Raw genomic sequence first — 14,215 nt, forward strand, 5'->3', positions numbered from 1 at the left:
ACAATGATATGCGACCGCAGCCTCCTCCCCCCACCCTCGTCTGACTCCTCACCGCTTCTTCCCCTTGGAGACGACGCCAACGTCGTTACCTGGCAACGGCGCAAATCCAGGCCTGGGGCAGGCTGTGTCTGCTTGGTGGAGGCAGCGCCATCTAGTGCGCCAAAGAGAGAAGAGCAGGCGAGGTGAGAAGTGAATCCGAGTTTAGATAAGTTGAGACGTTGAAAAGGGACTAGAAGTCCCAGCATAACCCTTCAGTATTGCGGTATTTGAAAGTATATTTGAACTCTGCAAAAAAAAAAAAACTGTTGGGCTAAGTTTACATGAGCATTAATCGCAGGCGTTTCATCTGCGTTTTTAAAGCTCCGCAAATGCCTGCTTTGTGTCAATGATGTCCATCGCAGCGGACGGCATTGTTTACATGGTTACCGTTTGCAACGCACCAAAATGTACCCAACATGTAGCATTCAGCTGGTTTTACCCATCGCCAAACCCCTCCATTGAGGTCAATGTAAACGCAACGCAAAGAATCTGACAAACAACTTTATGGCGCTTAGCAGCACGTTTGTGATGCGTTTAGGAAAAGGTTACTAGCCAAGATGATCGCACAAGGATCCATAGAAAACCAATACAGAGGAGGCATTTGGAAAGCATGATGTAACACAGACACTTTAAAAACTTGTGCGCAATTCATCAACAACACATATTAAGGCCTGGGTCACACCTATGCATTTTGTATGCGATTTCAGTTTTGCAGAAACACACCACAGTCCATTTAACACGGTTTCCTATGGGTGTCATTCACACCTGGGCATTTTATAGGAAGGGCCAGGGACTTTTTTCTGGTTTGTGGTTCCATAGACTTCAATGGATTAAATATGTGTATTGAAAAAACGCAAAATGCACCTGCAACATACAAACTGCAACCTGCATAGGTGTGAATCAGGCCTGACTCAATGGGTATGTTACTGGGCATCCATGGTATCTAAAATGCCACAGCATGTCTAAACAAGCCCTTAAATACTCTCCAGATGCATCAAAACAAGAGGTGTTGAATAGCCTACATTTCTAAAGCAGCCACAGCCTGAGCAGAAAGGACTGTCCCCTGCCAGAGGAGCTGCACAGTAGGACCCTTGCTCTCTGTGGGGAAGCAGAGGTCTCTCTGCAGAGGTCCAAACTCCTCTTCCTGCGTCAGACTTTTAGCACTGCAATCAGTAAAGCTCATGCTTCCCGCTAATTGAAGAGCTCTGACTCAGCAGAAGATAAGTCAGACCTCTCCAGAGAGACGACTGCTTCCCCACAGAGAGGAGGCCCGGTTCACACTAGTGCAATGCCAGCAATTGCATGTGATTCACACCCCATTACTGTTCAGATCACATGTGATGTCTTTGCGATGCAAACTGTATAGCTGAAATCATGCTACATTCGCACCAAAATGGCGCAGGACCCTTTTTTTGGACCGCGCTGGAATCGGATAGCATGGGTGTTCACACTTATGAGATGCGATTCCTGCACCATTTCACAGTTCGCACTGCGATCTGCTGACCAATCTGGGGGTGTCGTTAACTTTACATTGACACTCGCAGAGGTTCGCAGATCTTAGTGTGAATCACTGTGCGATTCAGGTGCGATACGGGAACCCGCACTGGATTCGCAGGGTTCTCGCATCGCACTAGTGTGAACCAGCACTCACACACTGCAGCTGCTGGCAGAGGGCATGCTTTTCTAAAATAGCTGTGTGCTTTGTTACAGCCCCGTATACTTCTATGGGGCTGCGTTTTGAGACCAGAGACAATGGGGAGGTAGCAGGGGACCCCCTCCCACCATAGAAGAGCATGGGGCTGCAATGTGTTAGTGCAACTAGGATGGAAACAAACACTGGAGGCCACTACACCAAGATCAAGGTAGGTACACCACATCTGTAGACGGTGGGTTTGATTGGGTCAGCGATTAAAAGTGCACATATCCTTTAATCTGAGAGATTGGTTGGGCATTAATATATTAGCTGACTATGCTAGACCAGCAATGTATGACTACATCTTATACTGGTATTTATGTAACAGATGAGCTTCCAGCACTCATTTCGGCAGCCTAGACCTCAAAATCAAACAATTGGATTGATTGCTATGGACAACAAGAAAATGTCCTCTTCATGAGGTATATATATATATATATATATATATATATATATATATATATATATATATATATTTATCTCCAGGGAGTCACCATACAAATGTCCTTTGGTTCAGCTCATACACCAGAAACCAGGCCGGCTCTCTTCACTGCAGCTGTTCTTCCATGTCTAAGTCCACGCATAATTCTAGCTAATCAATGACTGCCTTCTATAATGGAGCTAATCTCCCAGGAGAAAAGGGAGATATCAGGTCATCTTCAATTCAAATATCTGAGTCCTACTCCCTCTAGGCCTCCCTATAACTGTGGTTCAGCAATAGCAGCCTTAGTGATCAGGCAACCATATACAGTAGTATACAATGCAGGGGTCCGGCCTCTGTAATGTAGAGAGTTCAGTGGTCAGGCCTCTGTAGTGTATAGAGTTCAGGAGCCAGGCCTCTATAGTGTATAAAGCTCAGTGGTCAGGCCTCTAAAGCGTATAGAGTTCAGAGGTCAGGCCTCTGTAGTGTGTAGAGTTCAGGGGTCAGGCCTCTGTAGTGTATAGACTTCAGGGATTAGGCCTCTGTAGTGTGTAGAGTTCAGGGGTCAGGCCTCTGTAGTGTGTAGAGTTCAGGGGTCAGGCCTCTGTAGTGTATAGACTTCAGGGATTAGGCCTCTGTAGTGTGTAGAGTTCAGGGGTCAGGCCTCTGTAGTGTATACACTTCAGGGATTAGGCCTCTGTAGTGTGTAGTGTTCAGGGGTCAGGCCTCTATAGTGTAGAGAATTCAGAGGTCAGGCCTCTATAGTGTATAGAGTTCAGAGGTCAGGCCTCTATAGTGTATAGAGTTCAGAGGTCAGGCCTCTATAGTGTATAGAGTTCAGGGGCAGGCCTCTGTAGTGTATAGAGAGTTCTGGGGTCAGGCCTCTGTAGTGTATAGAGAGTTCTGGGGTCAGGCCTCTGTAGTGTATAGACTTCAGGGATTAGGCCTCTGTAGTGTGTAGAGTTCAGGTGTCAGGCCTCTATAGTGTATAGAGTTAAGAGGTCAGGCCTCAATAGTCTATAGAGTTCAGGGGTCAGGCCTCTGTAGTGTATAGAGTTCAGGGGTCAGGCCTCTATAGTGTATAGAGTTCAGGGGTCAGGCCTCTATAGTGTATAGAGTTTCGGGGGTCAGGCCTCCATAGTGTATAGAGTTCAGGGGTCAGGCCTCTATAGTGTATAGAGTTCAGGGGTCAGGCCTCTGTAGTGTGTAGAGTTCAGGGGTCAGGCCTCTGTAATGTATAGAGTTCAGGGGTCAGGCCTCTAGTGTATAGAGTTCAGAGGTCAGGCCTCTGTAGTGTGTATAGTTCAGGGGTCAGGCCTCTGTAGTGTATAGAGTTCAGGGGTCAGGGCTCTTTAGTGTATAGAGTTCAGGGGTCAGGCCTCTATAGTGTATAGAGTTCAGGGTTCAGGCCTCTGTAGTGTGTAGAGTTCAGAGGTCAGGCCTCTGTAATGTATAGAGTTCAGGGGTCAGGCCTCTAGTGTATAGAGTTCAGAGGTCAGGCCTCTGTAGTGTGTATAGTTCAGGGGTCAGGCCTCTGTAGTGTATAGAGTTCAGGGGTCAGGGCTCTTTAGTGTATAGAGTTCAGGGGTCAGGCCTCTGTAGTGTATAAAGTTCAGGGGGCAGGGCTCTTTAGTGTATAGAGTTCAGGGGTCAGGCCTCTATAGTGTATAGATTTCAGGGGTCAGGCCTCTGTAATGTATAGAGTCCAGGGGTCAGGCCTCTATAGTGTATAGACTTCAGGGGTCAGGCCTCTGTAGTGTTTAGAGTTCAGAGGTCAGACCTCTATAGTGTATAGAGTTCAGAGGTCAGGCCTCTGTAGTGTATAGAGTTCAGGGGTCAGGCCTCCGTAGTGTATAGAGTTCAGGGGTCAGGCCTCTATAGTGTATAGAGTTCAGGGGTCAGGCCTCTGTAGTGTATAGAGTTCAGGGGTCAGGCCTCTGTAGTGTATAGAGTTCAGGGGTCAGGCCTCTGTAGTGTATAGAGTTCAGGGGTCAGGCCTCTGTAGTGTATAGAGTTCAGGGGTCAGGCCTCTATGGTGTATAGAGTTCAGGGATCAGGCCTCTGTAGTGTATAGAGTTCAGGAGTCAGGCCTCTGTAGTGTATAGAGTTCAGGGGTCATGCCTCTGTAGTGTATAGAGTTCAGGGGTCAGGCCTCTGTAGTGTATAGAGTTCAGGGGTCAAGCCTCTGTAGTGTATAGAGTTCAGGGGTCAGGCCTCTGTAGTGTATAGAGTTCAGGGGTCAGGCCTCTGTAGTGTATAGAGTTCAGGGGTCAGGCCTCTGTAGTGTATAGAGTTCAGGGGTCAGGCCTCTGTAGTGTATAGAGTTCAGGGGTCAGGCTTCTGTAGTGTATAGAGTTCAGGGGTCAGGCCTCTATAGTGTATAGAGTTCAGGGGTCAGGCCTCTATAGTGTATAGAGTTCAGGGATCAGGCCTCTGTAGTGTATAGAGTTCAGGGGTCAGGCCTCTGTAGTGTATAGAGTTCAGGGGTCAGGCCTCTGTAGTGTATAGAGTTCAGGGGTCAGGCCTCTATAGTGTATAGAGTTCAGGGATCAGGCCTCTGTAGTGTATAGAGTTCAGGGGTCAGGCCTCTGTAGTGTATAGACTTCAGGGATCAGGCCTCTGTAGTGTATAGAGTTCAGGGGTCAGGCCTCTGTAGTGTATAGAGTTCAGGGGTCAGGCCTCTATAGTGTATAGAGTTCAGGGGTCAGGCCTCTGTAGTGTATAGAGTTCAGGGGTCAGGCCTCTATAGTGTATAGAGTTCAGGGGTCAGGCCTCTGTAGTGTGTAGAGTTCAGGGGTCAGGCCTCTGTAGTGTATCACATTCAGGACTATGTAACCCACAACATGATGTAAACAAAGCAACATTCAGGACTTTGTAGTATATAACATAGCATATACAATGCAAGATAAATAGTGCATTTTATATATATCTATATAGATCAGACCAAAATGAGGGCCAAATGAGGAGGAAAGAGGGACAGAGGGACATTGCTCCAAATCAAGGACAGTCCCTCGAAATCAGGGATAGTTGGGAGCTATGACTGTTGGTGTTTGGGTCCGGTTCAGATGCAAATTCATGCACAAATTCAGACCTGAACCGGTGAACAGGAACACACCGGACACCTTGCTGGGAACCGCAGCCGTCAGCCTTAAGGCTGGGTCCACACTAGTGCGAATCGGATGTGGATTTCCCAGCATTCAATTCACATGACAGTAGAGTGTGCCCGGCTCTCAATGGAGTTGGTTCACACCAGAAGCGGCTGCGGAGTGGATTGCACAGGTGTCCTGTGCGTCTTTGGCTACATTTCAGGTCCGAATTCAGGCAAATATTTGGGTCTGCTTCATCCCTGAAAAACGGAGAACAGGGATACACCTGACCCCTGCTGTGAGCCGCAGCTGTATTAGGTGTGAGCCCAGCCTAAAACTTGTCAAATTTCATAGAGACTCTAAAAAGATTCGTTTATGTCCCTGTTGGGGAGACTTTCCCTATTGTCCTGTTCTGGTGACAACATCATCGAGACCGAGACATAAATATAGATAAAACCTTTCCAATTTGGAAATGTCAATAAAAACCCGTCAGGTCCATTACAACTCCATCTAAAACTTAAACCAAGCTTGTCATTTATTTTAAACATTTAAAAGTAAGAATGCTGGCTGAGACGTTACAGTATCGTCCTTTTCGACCTTTATTTGCCAGAGAAGATTTGTTTGTGCACATTTGTGATTTCGTTTTTCTTTGTTGCTCGGGGTTGATTTCATTACTAATTGCCCCTCCACTGTCCAGTGACACTGGGAAGGGAATGTTCCCTTAGCTTAGGAAATTCCCAATCTTGTGCAAAGAAAAAAAAAAACAGTATTGTTGCTTGCAAATGATTGGACGATGGAAGTCAGACGAGCTTCACCTCTTTCATTGAGCAAAAGAAAAATTCCCTTGCAGGGTAAACAGACTATTTGCCTTCAATAAATCGAACCCCACTGTCTCACTTGCCTGCAAGGGCACTGTGAGCAGGGGAATAACACTTGGTAGACCTAGCCAAAGAGCCAGGGAAACTCAACAAATAAACTACAGTATATCAGAGAAGGACAACATGGGGCTTTTTAATGAATACATTTGTTAGCATTAAGGGCTCATTTACAGGGGATGCCAGGATGGGCAATAAAAGTAGGCAGCGGAGCCATGGTTTAACCGCATTCCTCTCCAACTGTCTTCCAAAACCACACTCTGATGTAAGGGGAAGTGCTGATGGAGACACTCAAAATTAAAGTGTGCCGGTCATGATGAAGTCCAAGGCCAAATTTTTGTCCCAGTCCAGCCCTGGCCCTACAACAGTGTGCAGTTGCAGCCCAGTGGATTGGCATTCTGAGGGTTGGAGCCTCACCGCCTATCAAACTCCTTTGAAAAGTGATCAAACTGGGCATCACTTTTTAGAAGGTTGACAGTATAACTGCATGTATGAGCAAGCCCTTCATTTGTCGTTTCTGCTCATTTACACCAGATGAAGTCAAATGTATTTTTAAAACGCAGTACCAACACATATATATGTAAAGTGGATTATTTCAGCAAGCCTAGTTTACATCATTGCAAGGGTTTTGTGTGCTTTTAAAATATTACAGCATGCTGCATTTTTCTGCATATAAATGTACCAGAATGCATATCAATGTATTACAAATGCAACACAGTAAAAAAAAAAAATCATAAATAAAGCCAAAAGCAAACACATTACAAATACAAGGCTAGGTTCAAATTATCTGCATGCTGTGTTTGCACTTTTTCATTTGAATGGTCTGCTGTGCCTGCAGTTTACTGCAGGAAAAGGTTCCTGCACCATATTTAAAATCCCATGTCATGGTTCCACGTGCGCAATTCTGCATGCAGGAAACTGTTTTTCAGTGCTTGGGGTTGTCATCAGGAGGTAATGGAACCCTTGCACCCTTTCTTTAAAGCCCCTCACATGAGAGATCCAATAATTTTTCAGGCAAACCTGATTGGACCCTCCATTCTCCTTTATGGGCAGTCGAATGCAGTGCTGTAAAAAGGTAATCTAGAGCCCAGGGCAAACATGCCAAACTGCGACCCCCCCCCCCCCCCCCCCAAGATGCATGAGCATTATGTGTTAGCAAAAATCTCCTCCAAAAAACACTTAGCACTAATCTGCATGCTTACCCCCTAAGCATAAATCCCCCTCCTCCCAATAAAAATCCACCCCTGCTGAAATTCCTCCTCTCAGCACAAATCTTTATCCCTCCCTCCACCCCCCGAAAGAAAAAAATCACTCCTCTACCTCTAAAATTTCCCCAACTAGTACAGATCTTCCCCCCCCACTTTAAATCCTTCCTCTCAGCACAATTCCCCCCAACCCCCCTCCTAGCACAAGTCTTCTTCCCTCCTGACACAAATCCCCCTAAATCATCACTTTTAGCACCCCTCTCCCCCCAAATTTCGCCTCCTAGAATGTTTGTTATCCCCAGAAATCCCCTTTCCAACACAAATCCCCTCCTCCCCAATCTCCTTGATGGGCACCCTCCCCCCTTCTCACATGATACCATAGTGCCCAAGGCAGCTGCCCCGCCCACCCCATGTCCTGGCCCTGGTTGGATGTGCCCATTTACATCTGGCTACCTCGGATCAAAACAAATGAAAAGGAATCCGTTCCCTTCTGTCTGACCAGATCGGATCAGAGATCAGAGCAGAAGCAGCCGGTCCATAAGGGGCGCAGGGGCCCAGCCCCCTAGTTTGCATGCGGGGATGCATGTGGGGCGCCAGACTCATAGGTTTCTGACTGTGTCCGTGGACCTGTCACCCAGCCATTCAACTCAGCTTATCAGGGGATCAGCGGACAATTTTGAGGGACTGTCCCTGATTCGGAGCAATGTCCCTCTTTCCTCTTCATTTGTCCCTCATTTATCTATATAGATGTTTATAAAATGTACTTTTTATCTTTCAAAAAGTGTTTCAAAAAGTGCTAAACCTTTCATCCAATTTCTAAATGGCTGCATTTGTCAATTGTAAAAGCCAATATAAAGGAATATCAGTGGTAATAGAAAAGCCCTTGTGCATGACAGGGGGCGTGTCCTATGCCTACATACGTTTTCTAGTAGGTGTCCCTCATTCCCATCTCAAAATAGGTGTGTGTGTGTGTGTGTGTGTGTGTGTGTGTGTGTGTGTGTGTGTGTGTGTGTGTGTGTGTGTGTGTGTGTGTGTGTGTGTGTGTGTGTGTGTGTGTGTGTGTTGTCTTTTTGGAGCTTCATGGGATATTCAGGAGCACATTGAACTCCAGAAAGCCAACCTATATTACTTTAATATGCTTTAGATCAATAGAGAAAAGAACATGAAGATGTGACTAATCCCAGAGCACAGCGCCATCACTTCATTTGATCATGTTAATGCCATTCTAATTAGGAAGTACCCAGCTGTGATGGGCGATGAGGGAGTTTTATATATCAGACTTTGATGTGTTCCACATTGCTTTGATATCTTGCCCTGGTAATAGAAAACAAACAGCATTCCTTTTATCCCTAACATACGTCTGTGGATGAATTCATCATGCACTCCAATTCTCACAACCAAAACGCATGCATAGTCCGCATACTGATTACCAAGTTATGATGACCCTAAACAACTTATGGGCCTTTTATAAGGAAACCCGTACTGAGGGAAGGATAGGTTACCATTTCCAAGTTCCTTTTGAAAATGCTAGTTGCCGGGCAGCAATACTTTCTCAGTCACTGGCCCATAAAAAAAAGATGCAACAAGCTCGGTTAGGGCAACATGCACTGCACTACATAAAAAAAAAAAAAATGAGGAGGCAACATTTCATTTAACCACAGTCCTTGTAAAAAATAAAATAAAAATAATAATAATAATATTATATATATATATATATATATATATATATATATATATATATATATATATATATATATATATATATATATATATATATATATATATACCACCATGCATTTAAAATCGCAACATTATGCGCATCATCTCTCCATGTCATTGCACATGTGCCAATGGATGTTGCAAACTTACTATGGAATGAAGGCTGGACCACTCCATGACTTTGGGGGCATCCAACAAAACCATATTTGGGTGTATGTGCTACACACTACCTCTTTTCTTCCCCCTGCAGGCCTATGGCCGCATTTACCAGCAAATCTTGGCTTTTTTATTACTATCACAGAAGCTGACCCAGGGCTGGTGCAAGGATTTTTGACACCCTAGGCGAAACCACATTTTGCCACTCCACCCCTGACTCCACCCCCTTTGCCCTGCCCATGTGTACCCCACCTTTTTAATGAAGCGGCCATCAAATGCAGCCCACCAGCGCTCATCAATGCAGCCTACCAGCGTCCATCAATGCAGCCTCACCAGTGCCCATCAATGCAACCACACCAGCGCTCATCAAAGCAGCCTCACCAGCGCCCATCAATGCAGCCCCACCAGTACCCATCAATGCAGACTCACCAGCGCCCATCAATGCAACCACACCAGTGCCCATCAATGCAGCCTATGAGTGCCCATCAATGCAGCCTCACCAGCACCCATCAAATGTAGCCTCACCAGCGCCCATCAATGCAGCCTCACCAGCACCCATCAAATGCAACCTCACCAGCGTCCATCAAATGCAGTCTCACCAGCGCCCATCAATGCAGCCTACCAGCTCCCATCAATGCAGGCTCACCAGCGCCCATCAATGCAGCCTACCAGCACCCATCAAATGCAGCCTCACCAGCGCTCATCAAATGCAGCCTACCAGTGCCCATCAATGCAGCCTACCAGCTCCCATCAAATGCAGCCTCACCAGAACTCATCAAATGCAGCCTCACCAGCGCCCATCAATGCAGCCTCACCAGCGTCCATCAATGCAGCCTCACCAGCGCCAATCAATGCAGTCTACTAGTGTCCATCAATGAATGTTTGCTTGCTTCCATACATTCGGGAGTTGGGACACAGACACAGTCCTCCGCTGCCACTGTGCCTCTGACATTATGTAGGAAAGAAGCGGTGGCTGCCTGTTGATGCTGAGACTTAGTTGCTTGTTGCAGAGAGAAGAGAGTAAGAACACCAGTGGCCAGAGCGCCCTTAGGCAGCAGTGCATCCTAGGCGGCTGCCTAGTTTGCTAGTGGTAGCACCGGCCCTGAGCTGACCTTGCTGCTCCTTTATGTATCTGCACTGTAGAAGATTTATGATGTAGCAATGTTATTTTGTTACATTGCAAATGGTCTGGCGCATTCATAGCAGATTGTGACCTTTAGTCTGCCTAGATAACCCAATTCACACCCATGCATTTTTAGTCCTTTTTGCATTTTGCAGATTTGCACTAAATTCCATTTAAGATGGTTTCCTATGGAATACATTCTGTAGGGCAAATCTGCAAAATGCAAAAAGCACCAAAAATGTATAAGTGGGAATCAGGCCTTAAAGAACCTCGCAAATGAAAAAAAAATATGTACATTTACTGTTTTTAGTTAAAACCATAATCTGCTCTAATTAACGCCTTCCTCCTTTCCCCCTATTATTTTTCTGCAGATTTAATTTTTTATTAACATTTAATTTTTTTGTTTTTGTTTTCTTCCTGAATATTTTGTGGCATATTAAAGCTTCCTGCACACAGTCATTAAAATACTTCTCTTTATGTTGGAGCTTTCTTCCAGGAAATAGCAGAAAAATCAAGCGTAAAAAATAGCTTGTTTTGGTGTGTAATTACACAGATCTATGTGTATGGAGTTTAGAAGATTCTGAGCGGAAATGTATTCTGTTGGCCGGAACCTTCATTTATTATTGTCACTAAAATAAATGTAGGTACATATGCGCTGCGCACATTTAGCCTGCATTCACACTGCATTCAGTGGGAGGAATAGTGTCCTATCATTGGTGTCAGTGGGAGGAATAGTGCCCCATCATTGGAATTAGTGGAAGGAATAGTGCCCCATTATTGGCATCAGTGGGAGGAATAGTGCCCCAACATTGGAATTAGTGGAAGGAATAGTGCCCCATTATTGGCATCAGTGGGAGGAATAGTGCCCTAACATTGGCTTCAGTGGGAGGAATAGTGCCCCATTCATTGGTGTCAGTGGGAGGAATAGTGTCCCATCACTGGTGTCAGTGGGAGCAATAGTGTGCCATCACTGGTGTCAGTGGGAGGAATAGTGTCCCATAATTGGTGTCAGTGAGAGGAATAGTGTCCCATCATTGGTGTCAGTGGGAGGAATAGTGTCCCATCATTGGTGTCAGTGGGAGGAATAGTGTCCCATCATTGGAATTAGTGGGAGGAATAGTGTCCCATCATTGGAATTAGTGGGAAGAATAGTGTCCCATCATTGGTGTCAGTGAGAGGAATAGTGTCCCATCATTGGTGTCAGTGGGAGGAATAGTGTCCCATCATTGGTGTCAGTGAAAGGAATAGTGTCCCATCATTGGAATTAGTGGGAGGAATAGTGTCCTATCATTGGAATTAGTGGAAGGAATAGTGCCCCATTCTTGGCATCAGTGGGAGGAATAGTGCCCCAATATTGGAATTAGTGGAAGAAATAGTGCCCCATTACTGGCATCAGTGGGGGGAATAGTGCCCCAACATTGGAATTAGTGGAAGGAATAGTGCCCCATTACTGGCATCAATGGGAGGAATAGTGCCCCAACATTGGAATTAGTGGAAGGAATAGTGCCCCATTATTGGCATCAGTGGGAGGAATAGTGCCCCAACATTGGCTTCAGTGGGAGGAATAGTGCCCCATTCATTGGTGTCCGTGGGAGGAATAGTGTCCCATCATTGGTGTCAGTGGGAGGAATAGTGTCCCATCATTGGAATTAGTGGGAGGAATAGTGTCCCATCATTGGAATTAGTGGGAGGAATAGTGTCCCATCATTGGTGTCAGTGAGAGGAATAGTGTCCCATCATTGGTGTCAGTGGGAGGAATAGTGTCCCATCACTGGAATTAGTGGGAGGAATAGTGTCCCATCACTGGAATTAGTGGGAGGAATAGTGTCCCATTATTGGTGTCAGTGGGAGGAATAGTGTCCCATCATTGCTGTCAGTGAGAGGAATAATGTCCCATCATTGGTGTCAGTGAGAGGAATAGTGTCCCATCATTGCTGTCAGTGAGGGGAATAATGTCCCATCATTGCTGTCAGTGAGAGGAATAATGTCCCATCATTGGTGTCAGTGGGAGGAATAGTGTCCCATCATTGGAATTAGTGGGAGGAATAGTGTCCCATCATTGGTGTCAGTGGGAGTAATAGTGTCCCATCTTTGGTGTCAGTGGGAGGAATAGTGTCCCATCATTGGTGTCAGTGGGAGGAATAGTGTCCCATCATTGGAATTAGTGGGAGGAATAGTGTCCCATCTTTGGTGTCAGTGGGAGGAATAGTGTCCCATCATTGGTGTCAGTGGGAGGAATAGTGTCCCATCATTGGAATTAGTGGGAGGAATAGTGTCCAAAATATTATTGAATTAATACAAAATAGTATTTTTTTTTTTTTTTTTTTTACTAATTACCTCAATACCCGGCATTTCAAAATACCATTTTCAATAATATAGAGGTTGGATGAAAGCATAGTGATTCACTTTTGGTAGTTAAATAAACATATTACAAAGGCCTAAAAATCAAACCAACAGATGGACAAATGTGGAAGAAAAAGCTAACATTATTTATTCTTACAAATGTTCCCTCCTCCCATCTATACTGCATATCTTGTATAAAAAGAAGTGTGTACTTTGTACTATATTATACATATTACTATTTTTAATACACTCCTGTCCAGTCACATGATCTGCAGCTCCCCTGTGTGAGTGAGTGAGGGGCTGCTGCAGGGGAGAAGATCGAGTGCAGACAGTGGCTGGGCCATGGGAGCTAATGGGTGACATCTTTGTTATGGGAATTCATAGCCATTGCCATTTGCTTCCATACACAGAGCTGCATTGTCATATGACCAACTGGACCATAGTGGATTGAAAATAGGTAAGTATACAGATGGGGAACAATTGGAAGCCAGGCCTATCAGCTTTATGGACAGACAGTCATGAGTGACAGAATGAAGTACTGGCAAGGCAAAGCTTTGGGGTTTCAGGCTCCTGGGCCTTTGGAAGGGAGTTGAGTTGTAGTTGGAAAACCTAAAATATGCAGAAGTAGTAGAAGAAAAGCACTACTGAAAAGGCGTAGTGCCTATTTAGATTTGTCACATCAATAGAACAGTCCACTCAAGGTATGAAAGTACACTCAAGTATTTTTTGAAGGTCCGTTCGGATTGTTACATTACAAAAACATATAATAATGTGCATTTCTCTGCAATGCATCACAACACACATACAAGAGTGCCTTACTAGAATGGCACCCCAACACAGCAGCCCTAATGCATATGGAGTTAAGATTAAGCTTTGGCGCTAAAACCTTTATTATCGCGCATCTGAGTGCAAAGAAATGGGTGTATTTTAAAAAATATCTATGTGTTGTTAGTCAATTCTATTCAGTGTTGCTGTTAAATAGCTTATTGTGTATTGTTTATGTGCGTGTGTAAAAAAAAAAAAAAGAAAAAAAAGAAAAGGTGTTGCTTCTATATCCAATGTGAATAATATTTGCCAAATATCAGTATGAGTGTATACAACTCCGTGATAATTTGTATATATTCATTAATAAATTACCCAAAGTGAACAACAAAAAAACGAAAGTAAACAACAAAAATTATTTTACAATGTGCAAAAAATTGCTGGTTGGTGATCTAAACCCAGTATTCTGCAACTGCTAGTTCAGAAAGTGATGGTGCAAAATAATCATGCAAATGACAAGAAAAAAGTCCTTCAATATCCAAGAAAATTTTCAAAATCGCATCTGTAAATTGCTAAAAAAATCGCATGCTGCTAAGTCTTTAAAGCAAATAGTAAGGTAAGGTGACTAGTGCAGGAAGATTAGGAACATTCCTCTCCGGTGCGCCACTCAGTGTTGAAGAGATATAATTGCACTCACCAGAGAAAGTACCCTCAGAAGGGTTAGCCGAGCCTTCACAGTATGAGCCACTGTGCTGCTTTTTTAGACTCTGCTCCTGTTGTACTGGGGGAGTAT

This window comes from Lithobates pipiens, unplaced genomic scaffold (assembly GCF_037356315.1).
Source record: "Lithobates pipiens isolate NorthernLeopardFrog02 unplaced genomic scaffold, aLitPip1_a1.2 Scaffold_25, whole genome shotgun sequence".
Classification (NCBI taxonomy): Eukaryota; Metazoa; Chordata; class Amphibia; order Anura; family Ranidae; genus Lithobates; species Lithobates pipiens.